This window comes from Toxorhynchites rutilus, chromosome 2 (assembly GCF_029784135.1).
Source record: "Toxorhynchites rutilus septentrionalis strain SRP chromosome 2, ASM2978413v1, whole genome shotgun sequence".
Classification (NCBI taxonomy): domain Eukaryota; kingdom Metazoa; phylum Arthropoda; class Insecta; order Diptera; family Culicidae; genus Toxorhynchites; species Toxorhynchites rutilus.
In genome coordinates, this window is record NC_073745.1 from 325,761,831 (window position 1) to 325,783,349 (window position 21,519).

The 21,519-nt window shown below is 41.3% G+C and overlaps 1 protein-coding gene across 1 annotated transcript in view; it reads right to left on the reverse strand.

Annotated features, from left to right (window-relative positions):
* LOC129769819 (uncharacterized) overlaps positions 1 to 21,519 on the reverse strand; it is a 266,536-nt gene that overhangs the window by 212,538 nt on the left and 32,479 nt on the right. The window contains exon 2 of the mRNA XM_055772299.1: positions 7,155 to 7,644. The gene's annotated coding sequence lies outside the window, so the exon portion shown is untranslated. The remainder of the gene's footprint in view (positions 1 to 7,154; positions 7,645 to 21,519) is intronic.

Sequence of the window (21,519 nt, forward strand, 5' to 3'; positions counted from 1 at the left end):
CAGATACGTGAAGATTTGACTGTGTATTGCATTGGACCGTGGGAACTTCCCGAACCTGAGTGTGAAGTGGAGATGGAGATGAGATCTATGATGTACAGAGAAATGGACCGGATCGATCGGATCTCAGGATTCGTCTTTTGCATTCAGAAATCTGACCATTCGTGCTATGAAATGTAGCAACCTTGCCTCGGCGCAAAATAAACTTCAAAATAAGTAATCCGTATTCGTGGAGCAATTTAATCGGTATCGGATTAGCAGACACGAAAATAATTTTAAATTGCTTAAATTTGGATGAAAATCATTACTCGATGTTGTTTAAATACTTAGAAAACAGTCGGAACTTAACGATTCTTCTAAAAATCTTGTATACATCCAGCAACACTCCGCCTGCGAATGACGGATCTCAATAATAGCATGTCCGAATAAGAACCTGAAATTATTGAGAAACCAGAGCAGTGGGTCCAAAGCCCCAGAAAAGGAGGATGGTTGTAATAGCTGTTATCCATGGTTATTATGGAAAGGAAGTAATGGATAAACCCCTAAACCAAGGTGTGAAGCGACCCGTGCCGAGGGATGAATGGTAGGGGGGGTTTTAAACCTTGCCGTTAACGGAGCCTGTGGAGCACCAGGGCTCCCTCCACAGTATCGTCTGCCCTTGCTGCATTAAGCCGGTCACTGGTGCAGTGGACCTTCTTTACCGAGAGACTCGTGGGACTTCTATGAATAATCCACATCCAAATGAACAAAACGAGCGGTCGAAAATAACGCAGAACACTAAGGTTCTGCAAATAAATCTCCATCACGCTAAAGCAGCATCTAGCGTGCTGTCTAGGAGGTTTATTGAAGACGCTATGGATTTAGCTTTAATTCAAGAGCCTTGGGTCCACAAAGGAAGAATACTTGGTATTCATACTGGTTCATGCAAGTTATTCTACGACGACAAGCATGACTCCCCAAGAACTGCTGTTCTAGTAAAAGCAAATATTAAATGCTTTCCTATAACAGAGTTCATTCAAAGGGACATCGTCGCGATCAGAGTTGAGATACCAACCGCCAAGGGAAGATCCGACATAATAAATGCGTCGGCTTATTTCCCTGGTGACGTACCTGAGGCACCTCCCCAAGAGGTTGCGGCGTTCGTAAATTATTGCAGAGAAATCAAAAAAGACTTCATCATCGGCTGTGATGCCAATGCTCATCACACTTTGTGGGGTAGTACTGACATAAACAGTCGAGGTGACTGTCTTTTAGAATTTCTCTCTTCAAACAACATTGACATTGCCAATATAGGCAATGAACCAACGTTTATAAACGCTATCAGACAAGAAGTCCTGGACCTAACACTGTGCAGTCCGGTAATTTCTTCGAAAATACACAACTGGCACGTTTCGGAAGAGGCGTCTTTGTCTGATCACAGACACATTATCTTCGAATGGGATGGTGGCTTGACAGTACAGAGAGAATATCGTGATCCAAGAAAAACCAACTGGGAACGATATTCACTTGAACTCGAGTCAGAAACTCTTAACACAAGAATAAGGTCGATTCAACAGCTCGAATCAACTTCAAAAGAATTAAATGATACGATAGTTTCTGTCTACAACAGTAATTGTCCACTTAAGAGAGTTTCTTCGACAAGAAACGTTCCATGGTGGAACAAAAGGCTCGAGCGGCTACGTAAAACAGCGCGGAAGCTGTTCAACAGAGCTAAAATTAATTCGGATTGGTCTCAATATAGGAGCGCCCTAACCGAATATAATAGAGAACTAAGACGATCTAAACGAAAATCTTGGGTAAATAACTGCGAAAGCATTGAAAGTACCCCAATCGTTGCAAGACTAAGTAAGACTCTTGCAAAAGACCACTCGAACGGGCTAGGTTCCCTCAAAAAGGACGCCGGTTCGTTCACAAAATCTCCCTCAGAAGTATTAGACTTACTGATGAAAACTCACTTCCCGGGATCTACATCGGTTCATTCTGATACCAGTCCTAACTACAACCGCGACATGAAATGCTCTCGAAGGAATTCTCAAAGTGCAAAGGATGTCGCAAAGATAGTTGCTGGAATGGTTTTCACGAGGGCCAGAGTAGAAAGCGCGGTGAGATCCTTTCAACCTTACAAATCCGCAGGTGCAGATGGAATTTTTCCAGCCCTGATTCAAAAAGGAGAATCTAAGCTGATTCCATCTCTAATCGAGATTTTTAAGGCAAGTCTGATACTAGAGCACATTCCTTCCACATGGAGACTCGTTAAAGTGGTCTTCATTCCAAAAGCTGGGAAACGTGATAAATCACTCCCAAAATCATTCAGACCAATTAGTTTATCATCAATACTGCTGAAAACTATGGAAAAAGTATTATATGAATACATAAAGTCTGTATTCATGTCCAAATGCCCTTTATCTAAATACCAGTTTGCCTATCAATCAGGCAAATCCACAGTCACAGCGTTACACACGCTTGTGACTAAAATTGAAAAATCTCTTTCGTCAAAAGAAACTGCATTATGTGCGTTTCTTGATATCGAAGGGGCTTTCGACAATGCTTCCTATGTATCAATGGCACAGGCTATGAGAAGAAGACATTTCGATGACTGCATAGTCGAATGGATCAAAGGCATGCTCACAAATAGACAAATCACCTCGGAGCTGGGTGGGTCATCGACATCTGTGATTGCAACGAAAGGTTGCCCACAAGGAGGGGTTCTATCACCTCTACTTTGGTCACTGGTGGTTGACGACCTTCTGATTAGTTTGGAGGCGAATGGTTTCGAAACCGTGGGTTTTGCTGATGATTTAGTCATAATGGTACGTGGCAAATTCGACGATGTGATATCGAGTAGGATGCAGATGGCCTTAAACCTTAGACAATCATGGTGTATCAAAGAAGGTCTGAGCATAAATCCCTCAAAAACAACAATTGTTTCTTTCACCAAAAAGAAGAAACTTGCATCTGCAGACTCTAAATCTTGGAGGAGAGGAAATAAAATTCAGCGTTTCAGTGAAATATCTAGGCGTAATCCTAGATGCTAAACTAAACTGGAACGCACACTTAGATGCAATTATCAGTAAGGCCAACATTGCCCTATGGGCATGTTCTAAAATGATAGGTAGAACATGGGGCCTGAAACCAAAAATGGTTATGTGGGTCTATACAGCAATTGTGCGGCCTAGGATAACCTATGCCTCATTAGTATGGTGGCCAAAGACTAAGGAGACTGTAGCTACAAAAAAGCTAAACAAACTCCAACGACTGGCATGCGTTGCTGTAACAGGAGCAATGCGAAGCTATCCTTCACTTGTTACCTTTGGGTCAACATGTTCAGCTGGAGGCTAATAGAAGCGCTCTAAAGCTAAAAAGATATAAAACAATATTAGACGGGGACAAAACTGGTCATTTGAGCATCCTGAATCTCTTACCCGTTGGACCAACCTCAGAGATGAACAGCGATTGGATGGAGCCAAGGACCAATTATGACATTCCATACACAGTGATCGAACTTTCTCGTTCAGTATGGGATGAGGGTGGTCCCGATGTTCGTAATGGTTCAATCCTGTTCTATACCGATGGGTCGAAAATGGGTAACAGAACAGGTGCTGGAGTGTATGGTCCCAGAATAAAAATTTCTGTAGCTATGGGGAAATGGCCAACAGTTTTCCAGGCAGAAGTAGCTGCAATAATAGAATGTATAAATGTCTGCCTTAAAAGAAATTATAGACATGCTAACATTTGTATCTTCTCAGACAGTCAAGCAGCACTTAAAGCCCTCAATGCTTTCAAGTGCTATTCAAAAATTGTCTGGGAATGCATTTGCCTTTTACGACAACTGTGTCAGAGAAGTTCGGTACAACTGTACTGGATTCCTGGCCATTGCGGTATAGAGGGAAATGAACAAGCAGATAAACTCGCAAGACGCGGCTCAAGCTCACCCTTCACTGGTCCAGAACCATTCTGTGGAATTTCTGAATGTGTGTTGAAGAGTGAGCTGAAGAAATGGGAAGACCGGGAAGTAATGGCCAACTGGATGGCTGTACAACTCAACCAGTCTAAAAAATTTATCACGCCGGGTATTAAAATTACTCAACAATTGCTGAGTCTTAATAAGAAAGACTTCAGCACATTCACTGGTCTTATAACAGGACACTGTCCGAGTAAATACCATCTCAAAAACATAGGTTTAGTGCAAGATGATATTGGTCGCTTTTGTAATGCCGAAAGCGAAACCTCGGAACATTTGCTCTGCAAATGCGGAGCACTAACAAGACGCAGATTTCAACACCTTGATAAGGCTATTCTGGAGCCCAAGGAAGTTTGGTCTGTGTCGCCGATCAGGACTATAAATTTTATCAAACAGATTATTCCTGATTGGCACCTATCTCGCTATAGCTTTCAGTCTACTTCTTCATCAATAAGCAGTAGATAAGCTTGAAGCGTAGTACAAAAAATGGGGCATACCACAATAGTTCAAACTAATGGACGCAGTGGTTCACACCCAACAAGGGAAAAAATACATCCAGCAACATGTTGGACGAAATACGTGTAATTTTGTAATAGAGCCCATTAAAGACTGCGTTTCTTTTGTTTGAACACACATGCTGTCGTTTGAACAAAGGCTGTGTAGGTGTTACTCATGGTAGCGTCTCGCTATCATTCCTCGAACCGGTTCTGTTGATTGTCTCATAGGAATCGCAGTCGTTCGCTCTCTACCTTTGCGAATATGTTGACCATGGATTATTGACACTTCTCAAGACATCCTAGAATGACGTTGTCCTGACTGCGCCAATTCATCAAATGACACACATAAGAATTCATTGAGGGCACTCTTCTGTTTGTTTCGTCTCCTCCAACCACATAATATTAAAATATTAATTCAAAATGAGTATTGATGTTCCTAATAATTAAAGTAACTGTGGCGCATTGGATCTACACACGTGCTCTTCAATCGGTTTTTTATCAGGATTGCTCATCCAAAAAGGCTTCCAGCTCGCCGGCGATATTCCTAGTTTTAGTCGAATTGAGGTTACTTGCGTATGTGTAAGGTGAAATTCGATGAAGAGGACGAAGTGCCATCTGGCATTAAACAACGTAAATAAATTCATCCTGTTTAAATCTTTTATCAATTATTTGGTATCGTTTATATAAAAATACATATATCGCGATAAAAAAAGGAGATGAGGGTGAAAATTGGTTATATATGGTTATAAGTTTTTTTTTCAAGCCAAATTTATGCAAAAAAATACGATAACAAAGTTTACGACCTATTCTCATGCCTACCAAGTTTTTTGAGTATAATATTATTAAAATCGGTCGAGCCGTTACGGAGTAGTTTGACCACGAACATCGTGACACGAGAATTTTATATAAAAGATTATCATGTAGTTGGAATTTTTTGTAAGTAAACATAAGTTACCATGAGCGCTACAAGTTCGTAGTAGCTAGAGCGCATTTTACACCGCCAACCAACAGCTGTAGCCGTGATTAGCTCTCGTTACAGGATGGAAAATAATCCTAGCTGGATTCCCAAAAACGCGTCTGGATATTCGAATATTTATTGGGTAGCTAAAAAATTGAGTTTTCGAGAACCCGGGTCACGATAGAAAAAATCCTCGCTTACCACTTTTTACAGGTGTATTTCCTGATACATATTATCATATTTCAATTTCGAATCTTTTTTATCATTAGTTTAACCGATATATCGATGACAAAGTATTACTCTTGGTTCACTCGTGTGAGTATGCGTGAAGCGTGAAATTATTTATACGAAAATACGGAACATTTTTTTTCTGACCATCCAGCCCTGAAAATCGAAAAAAATCTACAGTTGCATAAATTCATTTACCTCGAAAATTCTTATGTCACAATGACTTAAATAAAAGTCCGACCGAAGAATCGGAAAAATTCCTCCACATTTGTCATTAGATGACACAACTCCCTGATTCTCATGGCTTACGTCATGATATTCGAAACTATCCTTGATGCTCGAGTAGTCATCGCGGAAGCCTATTCGCTTACAGCGTCACCTCACTGTCACCAATCGTGCCGTCCAAGATCCTAGACGATCAATCAGTAATGCACAATGTGAGCATGCACAATTTTGCAAGGTTTACGTGGTTCCATCATACGTGAAGTCACACACGTGATCGCCAATTTCTGTTCGCGTATGCAAAAACTCAAATTCGTAAAAGTAAACCGCAGCGAATCCGATCGATTGAAATTCCACCTAGCTCAAGCGAGCGCGCGCCCAACCCATCCCATAATAATTGTTATGCGCTACGCTGCGAAGTGCCCGCGAGGTCTCCCAAGCCGCTGGAGGGACCGTCTCCAACGTGTGAGGTTTCACTTGGCGGTTAGTATTGACAAATTGGCGCACCGATTTTGCGCAAATAATCCTAATGAAAAGAGTAAAGGGTTTATTTTGTTCGAAGGCGACAGTGCTCCAATTCAGCGCAATCACTAGTGTTAGGCATTCGGGCGAAGCGTGACTTGCCGTGGGTCTTCATCGGCAGAGAACCTTGGCTGGTGTGATTAACCATTTTAATCACCATCAGCGAGGGGAATGGTACTACCTTCGGGTATCGCAACCATTGAACACAAACAATGAATAATTGTTGTAGTCATCGGCATCCGAAATCCATAATCTTAATCTCAGAGTACTCTAACGTTGTTATTTGACCTGACCTACACCACGCCATCACGCCTTTGCGGGGAATAGAAGCGAAAGTGTACTCTCGGAAGCAATCCATCGGAGCCACACGTGCCCAGATTTCAACAGAAGGTCACGTTCGGAAGTTGGTCGAATGTATACAATTAAAAATTATAGCTTAAGTGTGTTTCTCGACTCCGATCGGTGAAAACAAACTGCGCCTCGTTTGGCTGACCGTCGCGCATACTTTTCCATTGGAACGTTGTAAAAGATTTGAATGCCTTTGGTTGCGCAGACACGCCTCGATTCGGCTGCCTTAAAATACCTTTTGTAATTACTGTTTGTGTAATACATCCAAATAGCCTTTTCTACCTCCAAAATGAGGCCGAAGAAGACTACATGCAAATGTTCTAATTGAAGGTGTAAAAAGATGTTTCGATTATTCAATTTAATTTACCCCAATCTATCTGATGTTAATCCTTGGGCGATTAAAAACGATGGGTGCGCTTACCTCATTATGATTTGTCGGTGCCTCATTACTGTTGCAAATCTCGCAAATTACAGCATGCCTCAACCTATTAGAGCGCCTTCGTGAGTCTCCCTACTTTGCGCTTCACTACCCGTCGATACCGGTGCAAAAAACTTTCCCCTCTAGCCACTCGGTCAAATCCCGTCTTCAACACAGCATCAATTCTTCCTGCGAAGTAATCTCGCGAAGTTTCTATGACATACGACAATAAAAGAAACCAGGGAATAGCTTTATTCTTCTCCACTTCACCCACACACTGTCAAACACAATTTTAATTTTATTTCACTGTTGACACTGTTCATTTTATTCTTCAACCACTTTTTCCCGTTATGCAGATGTTAATCATTTATTTGGGCTGTAAAATTCACACTTTGGAGATTTTGCGGTCAGTTATCCGTTATGTTATCCAAACGAGGCTTACATCCGAAGTAACGAAAATAGTTTCATGCAAGTTCAATTTTGTAGGAATTATCTGGAAATAGAACAGAGGAAAATGCGTGTTAGCAGGGAGTTCTGACAAAAGCTATGTAAATCAATGTAAATAAATCTAAAATATAAAACAGAAAAATTTGCATGCGATTAATCTACCCCCAATATACGTTTGTTAACACATCGATATAAGAAACCCGGGGAGATATGTTAGAATATCTACGAGGGCAATCCGATAAGTACTTAGCCTACAAAAAAAAAACGAAAAATTTGGAATAGTCTCCTTTTAGCTTGCTTTTAGCTTTTAGCTTTAGCTAATCACTTGACCCAACTTCTTTAATACATCTGAAAAATACGTTGTCCCGAGGTCTGCAAAGTAGGCCTTCGTGGCGGCGATGACCTCCTCATTGGGCTCAAATTTCTGCCCGGCGAGTGACTTTTTCAATTTCGGAAACAAAAAAAGGCGCACGGGGCCAAATCTGGAGCATAGTAGAGCCTTGTGACCGTTTTGACCTTCTCCAGGGAGTCGATGTAGATCACACCTTGTGAATTCCAGAAAACGATGGCCATCACCTTTCCGGCCGATAGGGCAGTCTTCGCCTTCTTCGGAGCACGTTCGCCGGGTGAAGTCCACTGTTTCGACTGTTCCTTGGTCTTTGGTGTGTACCAGTGGATGCATGTTTCATCGACGGTCACAAACGACGCAGAAACTCCTTCGGATTGCGCTTGAACGGCGTCAAACACTACTCTGAAGTGGTCTCACGGTTGCGCTTGTTGTCCGGAGTGAGCAAATGCGGCACCCAACGCGCCGATAGTAAATTATAATAATTCTTCGAATCATACCAACATTACACTGCACCGTTGACCAACACCACATCAAGCATAAACCGATCTGGAACCCGCACCACTGGGGTTACCATACTATCAGATACAGTGATTCGCCTACCCAATGACTTATATACAAATGGTTCTATCAACAAATAGGTGCATACGATCCCTACTCTCGCTGTCGCACGTGCTGTTTTAGATGAGAAGTGGTTTTACATTACTCGGTTCATGTCTTACGAATCTGAGAAAAATGTCATCAGTCATGTATCGACCCTGACCAGTTGCGATCCTGAACTAATTCGATGTTTCAAACTAGCACGTTCAGACTCTGGCAGACGACCTCTTTCTTACCTTTCTTTTAATATAAACGTTCCTGAATACATAGAAAAAAACGATCCATTCAGATGGGTTCTGGCCTGAGGGCGTATCTATTAGCCCTTTTGTGAACCGCAAGTCAAACTCTTACAATCAAATCTCAGTTCTGCAACACTACCGACCACCAACACTCTTTCCAAGTTTTCCTCAACGTATCCGTCCGGGAGATCCTCCGCAGTCGTTCTACCTTCAACATCGACAGCAAACGCCACTACAACAAATACCAACTCAGCAGCAACTTCCTCAATTGTATCAGCATACGTGGACCACAGTATGATTAATGAACTTTTAGTTTATTATCAAAATGTTGGAGGGATCAACACTCTCATTAGAGAATATGCTCTCGCATGCTCTGGAGAAGCCTACGATTTATATATTTTCACAGAAACTTGGCTTTACGATAGCACACATTCCAAGCAAATATTTGTGCGAATCTTATTCAGTTTTTCGGCAAGATCGCTCAGCATTAAACAGCACAGAACGATCTGGGGAGGTGTTCTCTTGGCTGCTCGTTCTAAGTACAAAACGCGTATGCTATCTCCACCTGGCTGTTCAGGTGTTGAGCAACTATGGGTCTCGCTTGTTCTCAGCCGTTGTACTCTTTATACAGGGTTTTCCATTTCGGGCTTCCGAAAGTATACAGCCCTGCGCTGACAACCGTTTGACATTGCTGTCAACCAAAGCGTCATATCATTAGTTGAATGTCTGCCATTTCATGGATCGTTTTAGCATCGCACAACGAGTTAATTTTGTTAAATTATACTATAAAAATGATGAAAAACCGGCAAATGTTTTTCGAGCATTACGGACGGATTTTGGTCGTCATGGACGGCCTACAGAGCACACAATCGCTAATGTAGTGCGTAAATTGGAACAAACTGGATCCGTAGCGGATATTGTGAAACCTGTGCATCATCGTAATGTGCGTTCCGCCGAAAATATTGCTGCTGTTGCTGCCAGTGTGGAGGATGACCCGAATGTTTCGATTCCACGGCGTGCTCAGCAATTGGGCTTGTCAAACACATTATTGTGGCGAATTTTGCATTTGAACTTGCACCTACATCCATATAAAGTCCAACTGGTACAAAAATTAGAGCGTGGTAACCATGGAATACGTTGGGCATACGTCGATTGGGTGAACGAACAACAGCAGAAAAATGCTAGATTTTCGCATCAAATTTTCTTCAGCGATGAGGCACATTTCGAGCTCGGTGGCTATGTGAACACCCAAAATTTCCGTATATGGGGCTCAGAAAATCCACACGTGATTGTTAAGAGGCCATTGCATCCGCCAAAAGTCACTGTTTGGTGCGCATTATGGTCTGGTGGAGTCATCGGGCCGTATTTATTTGAAAATGAGGACGGCGAGGCGGTAACTGTGAATGGTGAGCGCTATGGCCGCATGTTAACCAATTTTTTTTGCCACAAATTGAAGATATGGATACGGATGACATGTGGTTTCAGCAGGACGGCGCCACACAACACGACCGAACATGGCCATGAACGTATGAACGGTAGTGAACGACACATCTCCCACATTCCGTTTTGCCTGCCAAGATCGGGTCGATGAAATGTCAACAATCGACCTCAAATGCTGCCACCTTGCAATCGAGTTATCGACCTTTCATATGCATTCATCGAACAACTTGACGCCACTTTTTCGCCAACATGTGCAAGGCGTCGACCTGCTTGCAGCGCTGCTTTCAGCACTGCTTGCTGCTTGTTTGTATTGGTTTGTTATTGAAAATGAAAAGGAAATACATTGATCGATTTTAAACATTTTATTGAAAAAAAAATAATAAAAATCCATGTATAATAAAAATAAGGTATATAAAGGAATTGGTGCATCCGGGTTGTCTGGATTGACGATTCAAATCCGACTGAGTACATTGATGAATACCTCCTTGCCCTTGATGACACAGATATGTGGCTGAGGAGGATTCTTCAATGTGCGTGAAGCACGGGATCTCCGATGGGGAAAATTGGTCGAAATACTATCGATGGCCAGGTCCTGCTGCTGTTCCCCGGAATAGCACCCTGGACTTAAAGGATACTGCTGCGGGAAAGCTGATGCTGTTGGCTGGTGTGACAGAAGTGGAAATAAGCAATGTGGTGATGAGGGAAATCATCTTTCTCATTCGCCGATTGATTGAGTCGGATGTATTCATAGCTGAAACAAAATAAAATGATTAGTAAGTGAAAAGCAGAAATGAATTCCCTACTCACCAGTTGTATGATCCGGATAAAAATGCGAACATTAAAATATCATGCGATTACGTTCGCTTACCTCGCCTATTTTCATTCTACTATACAACGGAATCAGTGCATTCGGGTTCCTCCGGGGTGGTAATTCAGCTAAGCAAGTTGATAAATACCTCCTTGTCGTTGAGTTTTCGTGTCTGAAGAGGATTTTTGAATGTGCGCGAAGCACGGAACCTCTAATGGGGAAAGTTCTTCGCAATACCATACCATGGTCAAATTCTGCTGCTGCTGCTGTTGATGCTGTCCCCCGGCATTCCCAACAGGGGTTGGAGGTTACTGATGCAGGACGGATGTTGTTGGCTGCTGTGATAGAAGTGGAAATCCGCACTGTGGTGATGGGAGAAATCATCTTACCGATTGATGGAAGCAAACGAGTCGAATGTATTCATAGCTGATAAGACAAGATAAAATAATTAATAATTAAAAAGCCGAAATATATTTAATACTCACCAGTTGTATGATCCATTTGTTTTTGTTTGAGATGACAGTTTAGCGGAGTGGAATAAAGAACCACCAGTGATGCCATTTGGTTTGTTTAATTATTCAGTATTTTCGACTAACGAACTACGATATTGGGGAATAGGCATGACAGTATGGATTTGCAGAAGGAATGAATACACTTTTAAAATGAAAATTATGAATGAACATGATTTTTCCTTAATCAAATTAGTACTCTATGTAAGTGAAAATCACTATTGCCTGCAAGTGGTGAAAAAACGTCATAAAAAAATATGTTTTGAGATAATTTTATATTATAATGACAAGTTTTTTTGAGAATATCTGAACGTCTATAGAAAATAATTCAAATTAGGGTCATGACAACGTACTTTAAGTAGAAAAAATTATGCCAAGAAAAAAATTTCATACACATTTTAGCAAATATAAACTGATTCGGGCCGACTAATATGATAGAGAATAGTTTGCCTCATACAAACTAATGCCGTATCCAGATGTCGATACCTAATCGTCGTCATCGTGAATAGGTAACAGCGTTACGGTCGTTGTTAGGTCGATGTTTTTTTCGTCGATTGGATTGTGGGCTCTCTTTGATCAGCATCTGTACTCGCTATTAATAGATTGGATAACGTCACAGATGGCACTCGACGATAAAATATTAATAGTTGGAGATTTCAATTTTGGAATTATTAACTGGATTCAGAGTATAGCATCATGTTTGTATCCAGATACATCACACTCGACAATCAACTTGTGTATGAGCCGACTTCTAAAGTCTGCTTCATTTAATATTGGAACAAATTCTTTTGCTCATTGTGGCGCTCCTAGTGGACGGATTTGGAAACTTTTTTCACCCACGTGTCGGGAAATTCATTACCTTTCACCATGTATTTATGTCATAACACCAAACGATAGCATTCTGTAAACAACCGCCATGGAAGCCGAACGGAGAGATAAAATTGTGCACAGTTTTCTTGAAAATCCATTGTTGTCGGCATCTAAGCTAGCTAAACAGCCTCAAATACCCAGAAATACCGTATGGCGTGTTATCAAGCAGTACAAGGAAACATTGACGACGGCTCGGAAGCCGCATTCGAAGCGTCGGAGTGGAACTGTCGACCGGAAACTGCGTGGGAAAGTCATCAAGGCCGTCAAGAGGAATCCCAATCTTCCAGACCGCGATTTGGCCAATAAGTTCCAGGCCGCTCACAGTACGGCGCGACGAATTCGTCTCCGGGAAGGAATAAGATCAATCCGAGCCAGCAAACAGCCAAATCGGACGCTGAAGCAGAACAATGTGGCCAGAATCCGCGCTCGAAAGCTGTACGACCAAGTGCTGACCAAGTTCGACGGATGTATTCTGATGGACGATGAGACCTACGTGAAGGCGGCCTTTGGGCAAATCCCAGGTCAAAAATTTTATTTGGCGACGGCTCGGGGGGATGTACCTGCAAAATTTAAGTTCGTGTTTGCGGATAAATTCGCCCGCAAGTACATGATTTGGCAGGGGATATGCAGTTGTGGACAGAAAACCAAAGTCTTTCTCACTGACAAGACAATGACATCAGAAGTCTACAAAAAAGAGTGCCTACAGAAACGGATTCTGCCGTTTATTCGTGCCCACGACCGTCCAGTAATGTTTTGGCCGGACCTCGCAAGCTGCCATTACAGCAAAACGGTTATGGAATGGTACGCAACGAACGGGGTCAGCGTAATACCCAAGGCGCGTAGAAGTATATCCTAAGGTGGGCCAACTTGCTAAAACCACTCTTCAGCCATCTTGGAAGTCTACTGTGTTTTGTTTGTAAACAAAACACAATACGCTAGTGCCGAAGCTCGCTCCTGATCAGTCTGTCTCTTTCACGCTTCAAGGAAATAATTCCCCTTCTGCTTTCTTCCGTACTGTTTTCATATACCGCTCCCCTAACCAACTTAGTGACGAAACGGCCTCACCTAGTACCATAGACCCGTCTTGGTAATACCGAAGGACCTTAACCCCCCAAACTGCCCCCAGTTCCGGCCGATAGAGAAATACTGGGCAATCACGAAGCGGAGGCTTAAGGCAAAGGGAAAACTTGTTAGGAACATGACTCAAATGAAGAACTGGTGGAAGCAAATCGCCAAAACGGTGGACGAAAAGGGTGTGCGCCGCCTGATGTGCCGTATTACGGGAAAAGTACGAGAATTTCTTCGAAACAGCAATGAATAATTTTTTTAATTTTTTTTTATGAAAGAGTAAAGAAAATGCTACATTTGTATGAAAAACAAATTATGAATTCGTTAATAAATGACTGAACTACACGCAATTGTTTGTGTTCCAATATTAAATGAAGCAGACTTTAGATGATTATAGTACTGCCGGTCTTGTTCAACTGTGCGATGTTATGAATGAAAATAATCGCATATTGGATCTTTGCTTCGTCACCCATGAGGTCTCTAGTTACAATTCTGTTATTCGTGCTCCGACACCTCTTGTTAAGTTCACACGACACCATCCAGCTCTTCATATTCTTCTTCGTGAATGTGAACCATTTGTGTTTGAAGATACCTGAGTACCCTCCATGGTCTAACCGCTATATTAGGAAGTAAAAAACGGCCAAAAGGTCAGCGCTAAAAAAGTTTTCAAAACACCGTACTGATCAGTTGAAATTTCACTACATCTCATTGAACTGTCGTTACAAACGGCTGAATAAGTCACTGTTCAGCTCTTATCAATATCGTACACAGTGCAGTCTCAAGAATAATCCTAAGAGATTCTTGCGTTATGGTAGTGATCAGAGACGTGAGGCTGGATTGCCTTCTTCAATGTCGCTCGATAACAAGGAAGCCACTTCAATGCGGGAAATTTGTGAATTATTTCGCATTCAGTTCAGCAGATTTTTTACCGATGAAATCCTTAGTGATCAACAAGTGTCTGCTGCAGCACACAATATTCCCTGTATGCCTGCAGTTGGACCTCATCCTACTATTGATCCCGCTACTGTACAAATTGCGTGTTCGAAATCAAAATGCTCTACTAATTCAGGGCCGGATGGAAATCCTTCTTTAATAATCAAGAAGTGTTCGTCTGCCTTATGCTCACCTTTACCGTTAATTTTTAACACGTCTCTACGCTGCGGCGTTTTCCCTGTCATATGGAATGAATCATACATTTTTCCGGTTCATAAAAAGGGTTCCAAACGTGAAGTATCAAACTATCGGGGGATTGCATGTCTGTGTGCTACCTCCAAACTGTTTGAACTCATTGTTCTCGAATTTCTAACGCATAGCTGTCCCAGCCTTATTTCGGAATATCAGCATGGTTTCATGCCCAAATGATCTACATGTACGAATCTCGTCACTTTTACCTCGCTCATCACCCGCTCACTACAGGATCGCCTCCAAGTTGATGCAATATATACCGATCTATCAGCTGCTTTCGATAGAATCGATCATCGTATTGCAGTGGCTAAATTACAAAGACTAGGTTTTCATGGGTGCGTCTTGGATTGGCTGAAATCCTATCTAGTTGGATGCAAAATGTCTGTCAAAATAGGCAATCATGTATCCAATCCATTCGACGTAACGTCCGGTGTACCCTAAGGCAGCCATTTTGGATTTGTATTTTTCATAAATTACTGTAGACCTTTCATTTGATACCCATATTGATGGGGTTCTGAGAAAATATGTAATCCGCCATTTTGTAGTGGCCGCCATTTTGTAACGACCGCCATCTTGGATTTTCAAGATCATGGAATATGCAGTTTTACAATGACACCAGAGATAAAGATGTGTTCCAAATTTCAGATCAATCGGTCAACAGGAAGGGGGTTAAATTTCTCTTAATGTGGTATAGTGCTACCTACAAAGTTATAAACATACAAACGGGTCAACCTAGATAAAACCGTTTAATACATAAGTGCAAATCATAATTATATTACGTTTACCGAGAGAAAATTCGTTTTTGAAATTCTTCATGTCATGAAATTCTTCAAATATAAGGTTACCATCAACACAGTGTCAATAGTCAATAGTTATACTACCAAACAAGCAGGTGACCACTTTACCCCGCGTGATCACTTTCCCCCCATACACTATAACTATAAAAAAACAACTACAATCAATAATTACGAAAACGAAACTCAATTTTTTGCAAGTGTAAAATTTTTCAAAGAAAACTAGCTAATTGGATTTAATTTGGAATGATGATCATCTAAATCGGTCAAGTTGTTCGAAAGTTATGTTTTTTTTTTAAAGTAATTTTTGGAAAAGGGAAAAGTATGATTTTTCGAACCACCCAGAACAGGAAATAGGAACTGAAAAATAGAAAAATAAGGGTCTATTATTTTGCAATATGGAACAAAACTACCAATTTTCACGAAAATTTGAGAATCACTATGTAGGTGTAGTCCTACATCTCTCCGATCCCCGACATTAGGGGAAAAGGGGGGAATTTGGACCACCTAAGCAAATCGCTTAATATTTCCAAACCAATACGGTATAAATAAAAAAATGTCAAATTGTATACTGAGCTACACTTGTTTTCTCTCAATCAATAATGTTTAATCATTATATCAAGCTTCAAATTACCAAATATATAATAAAATAAAAGAGATGATTTTTGGACCTTCTGTGGGGTGATTTGGTTGAGTGTGTGTTTCATCGAAAAAAAACATACTTATGTTTATGTAAAGTATTTTGGGATAATGTTACAATCAGTAACAGTGTTCTGGGATCGATACCAGGTGTCTTGGCCAGATTCCAGACCAGAAAAATTGGATTGAGACCATCTCGAATTCTGCATGGATCTTTTCACTGTTTTTCGAGCATTTTCAAACACTTTCAATGCTTGGTCAAAGAAAATCCGTTCTTGATGGCCTGCGTTGCTCTTTCAAGCTCTCCCTTCTTCCAACGTTGTCTGCCCATCCTCTTTTTGACGTGGGACTACGTCTAACCGAAATATATGGAGGGTAAAATGAAAACCTAAACACAGAACATGCAGGAAAAAATGAAAGATTTCGAATGCTTATAGCTCGAACATTTCGTACTGGATAGGAGAGATGTTTGCATCACTTGATAGGGAATATTTCTACGCATCTATCGCAACTAACAAAATGTTGTTTTTCATTAGATAAACAATTGAATAACTGTAAAATATTAGGCGTTGTCTAAACGCTCTAACTGCATCGTTTTGATTGACCCGATTTACGGTTTCCCTAACACATCCATCAAAACCAAGCAGCCTTGGGGAAATCGGCATTGCAAATACATGAAAGTAGGGGGACTTTTGTTCTCATCGAAAAATGTTCCCTAACACAGACTTTAAAACCAAGCAGCGAAATCGGCATTGCAAACACATTGCAAACCCAACAGCGAAGTAGGCGATTTCGGCGCGTCGGTCGAAAATGTAAACGCCCAGGCAGCAACCAAAATCAAGCTCTCCCCGCTGGTGGTGAAGGCGGTCGCTCTTGACAAACTCATCAGCGAATTCGCATCGATGGGTGTTACAGCAGAGTACAAGCTGTGTGGCAGAATTCAGTCTTTTTCCAAGCAGTTAACATTGTTTATTTTCCGTCTTCATAAGGGCTTCGTTGGTGCCTTTGAGAATGCATCAATGCATTAAACGTTATGGCGAAGCAGACGTTAAGGTTGTGCATCAGAAAATTATTTGGGAATACGAAGCATCTTGAATGTCTTACTGGAATGTTGTAAGTTATTTGGGTTCGCGTGCCAGTCGCAAAATTGCCTTCAACTAGGATTGCATTTGCGCTAATATTGATCATAATGAAGCATTGCTACTGTTTTCGAGGTTGTTATTAACAAAAAGAGTTTATTTCTCTTGTTTAGTCATCGAGAAAGTAAATGTTCTGGAATTTTGTATGTGATTAGGTTTTGCTTGCCAGTAGCAAAACTTACTCCACTAAGGGTGACAGCTGCGCTTCTCTCGAGCATGAGAAAGTAATGCAACTCTTTTCGAGGCCAGTAATATTAACAGAAGCGTTTCTTTTGGGAATAGCGCAAAATGATGAGAAATGTTTATATTGCTAGTAATTTCAAGCCACCAATGTATGGCTCTGTATGCATGCTATGGTGAACGCTTGTTTGGCGCGTGGTTTACGCTTAGTTTGTACGAACGATATCTAGAGGTGCGATTCCTTTCAGGCAATACTAAATAACATGTAGCGTAATATTTGATACTTGCAAGTGTTGTCATTGTTGTTGTTTACATGCGGTGCCAAAGATATATTGATGTAGCTATGAGATATGGAATAATGGTGCTGCTGCAACATGTATATAATCGACTGTAGCCGAGTCAATGTCAATTTCGAAAAAGGCCACCGGAATAGCATTCGAGGTAAATGTTCAATGCTTTGACATGAAATAAATTGCGACATACGATTGTTTTGCGAGGGCAAGAATGAATCATCAATCAATTATCGTCAACTGATTCTACAATGAAAAAATCATTTCAGAGATTATTCTACTAAGCAGTTGTTTTTAAAATTTCACAGCATTATAGAATAATATCCGAAGGTATAAACAAGCGACTTATATAAAATAACAGCGTAGTTCTACGTCAACAATGCGGTCGTATCTTGGACACAACCTCCTATAATTTTTTTTACGTTAGGTACATACGGTTCAACAATAGAAGATGACATTATAAAAAATCCAAGTTGACCCGTACTTTTTGAAATAAAGGGACATTGGATTATTCAATGCGCCTAAATTCCAAGTGAATAGTGATTCTACGACTTCATACTCGCAGAATCACAATGGTATTGTTGCCTTGATGTGGTATAGTGCTTTCGAATCGCCGAAGCAAATGAGTGCGTATACAAGGAACACGAATATTTTGCTCTACACAGTGGAAAGGTGTGTCGAATGGAACAAAATATCGAGCCGGTCTCACAACAATATCGCACATGGTAAAACAGTGAACCCAAAGAAACTTTTCCCACATACAAGAATCCACAATGCACAATCTTTTACAAAAAGCGACAACCAGTTTGCTTATCTGCGTCTCGAGCCCAAACAATACCTGTCAGATTTATTGCGCAAGATATGGTTCAGCAACAAAAGATAGCATACCGTTGCATGGACTGGGCGAGGCAAACCAGGGTCCGTGGTGCTCGATGTAAGAAACTAATTTACGCTGCTTTATCTTCACCTAATTGTCGGAGACGTGGGCCGGCATGCGGAGATTGTTGCTCGTTTAGGATGCCCTGCGACAATATTCTATCGGCACTCTAATCTTGCGGTAAGGGAGTTCAACTTCCCATGATGTTCTAATGGCAGTCGCACGGTTGCCGTTGAAATAGTACATGTTTTACCATTTGTACATTCGTCTCAACTTCAACATAACGCAACAAGATAGCTATAATACATCAGCGTGCAATGTTTTCCATTTCCATAGGCCAACTTTTTTTTCACCATTCAATACAAATCCACCACATCTCCATTCAACTTTGAAAACAAATTCACGACCATACGCTTGCAGGAAAATTTCGCAGGCTTCGCCGAGTCATTTGTTTACAAAATAGTATATCGCATTACCCCGAGACGGCGCAACGATAGTGAAATGTGAGAAAGTAACCAGTTTTCCATCGAAGTCCCATCGAAAAGATGGTGCATTCAACAGCGAGGTAAACGGTTTGCCACGTTGAGCATCTGTTCAGTTTTTGTTCCCATCCGAAGAACCGGAGAAACTGCAAAAACTTGTTCGAAGGCATCCACTTCCTGCCTCCCTGGATAGAGGTCGCATTTGGGGTCGCATCATTTGCGTCTAATGTGACAGCTATTGCCAAACGCAGTTCCGTAGGCGCGTGCCGATAGATGGCGGCATTTTCGTAATCGATAGCATCTTTGTGTTGCGATTATTTTGCATGCCGCCACATCGGTGATCAATCGAACGGAAAGCAACAGAAGGCATTGTGAGTATTTCACGCAAATTTCAAAACAAGTTTACGAATAAGCGGGCGAAAGGCGAATGTTTTCGGCAGTTCGAACCAGCTGCGCTTCGCCAGCATCCAGCCTCTCCTTCATCATGGGCACAGGAAAACGGCCGTTATGATTTTCGGTAATTGACGTTATTTTTCAGCTACAGTGAAACGAACAGTCTCGACCTTTCAAAATGAAACGGTTGCAGTTGTGATCATTTCATTTTTTGTGAACGTATCTCAATGTAGAAAAGCCGAAGTGATTCGACATTATGAGGGTCATACAAAATGATAAACTAGCCGATATACACGACGCTGTCTGGGTTGATTGTCGTTACTTCATACTGTGGTATGAAGTACGGGTCGGACTCGATTATCCGGAGTATTGATTTTTTTTTCACTCCGGATAATCGAGTCATAAAAAAACGATTTTTCCCTCGGTAAATGTAATATAATTATGATTTGCACTTATTTATTAAACGGTTTTATCTAGGTTGACACGTTTGTATGTTTGTGACTTTGTAACTTTGTCTGTAGCGCTGTATCACATTAATAGAAATTTAACCCCCTTACGGTTGACCGATTGAGCTGAAATTGGTGTCATTATAAAACTGCGTATTCCATGATCTTGGAAATCCAAGATGGCTGCCGCTACAAAATAACGGATTACATACTTTCTCAGAACCGCTTCAATGTGGATGTCAAATGAAAGGGCTTGACTATTTTTTTTTTATTTAAATCGTTTATTTTTACAGGCTCAGTTACATAGGTTTAAAGGAGCCGAACTCCTTACTGTATTGTTACTAGTATATAAACATTTTTCCTTAATTCTAATGTTAATAATATAGGAAACCGATTACTCGCGGTCAACTCGAGTTTAGAAGGGTGACATATTTTCTTCAGGAAAAGGAGGGGATATGAGGATATGTTGACAATGATCACACTCACACTCTCAATCACACTCATCACACTCAATTCTTAAACCTATCTTATATCTAATATGTATTTACATTTCATCTTATTCTTAAGAAGGGATCCGATCTCTCACAAAGGAAAAGGAAAAGGAAAAACTAAGGGTATAAGGACAATCACACACGAAGATCGATAGCTTTAAGGAATACATATATTTGGGCAATGTAATCAAGGTCTAACCGAGCCAACACGTCTCTCACCGGCACATTGGGCTGCCTTCCTCGGGCCCGAAGGGTGACTACTAAATTCGATCTGGCGACAAGATACAGCTCGCACGACCAAACAACGTGCTCGATGTCGTGGTAACCTTGGCCACAAACACAAAGATTGTTGTCGGCAAGATTAATACGAAAGAGTAGCGCATCTAACGAACAGTGATTGGACATGAGTCGGGAGAAGGTGCGAATAAAGTCCCGACTCAAGTCCAGACTTTTGAACCATGGTTTGAGGCTAACCTTAGGGATAATCGAGTGGAGCCACCGGCCCAGTTCATCTTCGTTCCATTTGCGTTGCCAGTTAACTATGGTATTTTTGCGGACTAAAGAATAAAATTCATTGAAGGCGATTTGACGCTGATATATATCGCCTTCAATTGCACCTACCTTTGCTAATGAGTCAGCCCTCTCATTACCCGGAATGGAGCAATGTGAAGGGACCCAGATAAAGGTAATGACATAACAGCGTCTGGATAAAGCACTCAAAATTTCTCGTATTCTCTCAAGGAAGTACGGCGAGTGCTTTTCCGGCCTCACTGAACGGATAGCTTCGACAGAGCTAAGACTATCCGTTACAATGTAATAGTGTTCAACAGGTCGTGAGGCGACGCTGTCCAGCGCCCAGTGTATCGCTGCCAATTCAGCAATATACACTGAGCAAGGATTCTGAAGACTGTGTGAGGTGCTAAAAAATTCGTTGAACACTCCAAATCCTGTGGACTCGTTTATAGTGGACCCATCAGTAAAGTACATATTATCACAATTGATACCCCCATACTTTTCATCGAAGATCGTTGGAGCAATCCTCGATCGTTGGTAATCTGAATATCCATGGATATCTTGCTTCATGGACAGATCAAAATGCACAGAGGAATTGATGTAGTCAGGGAA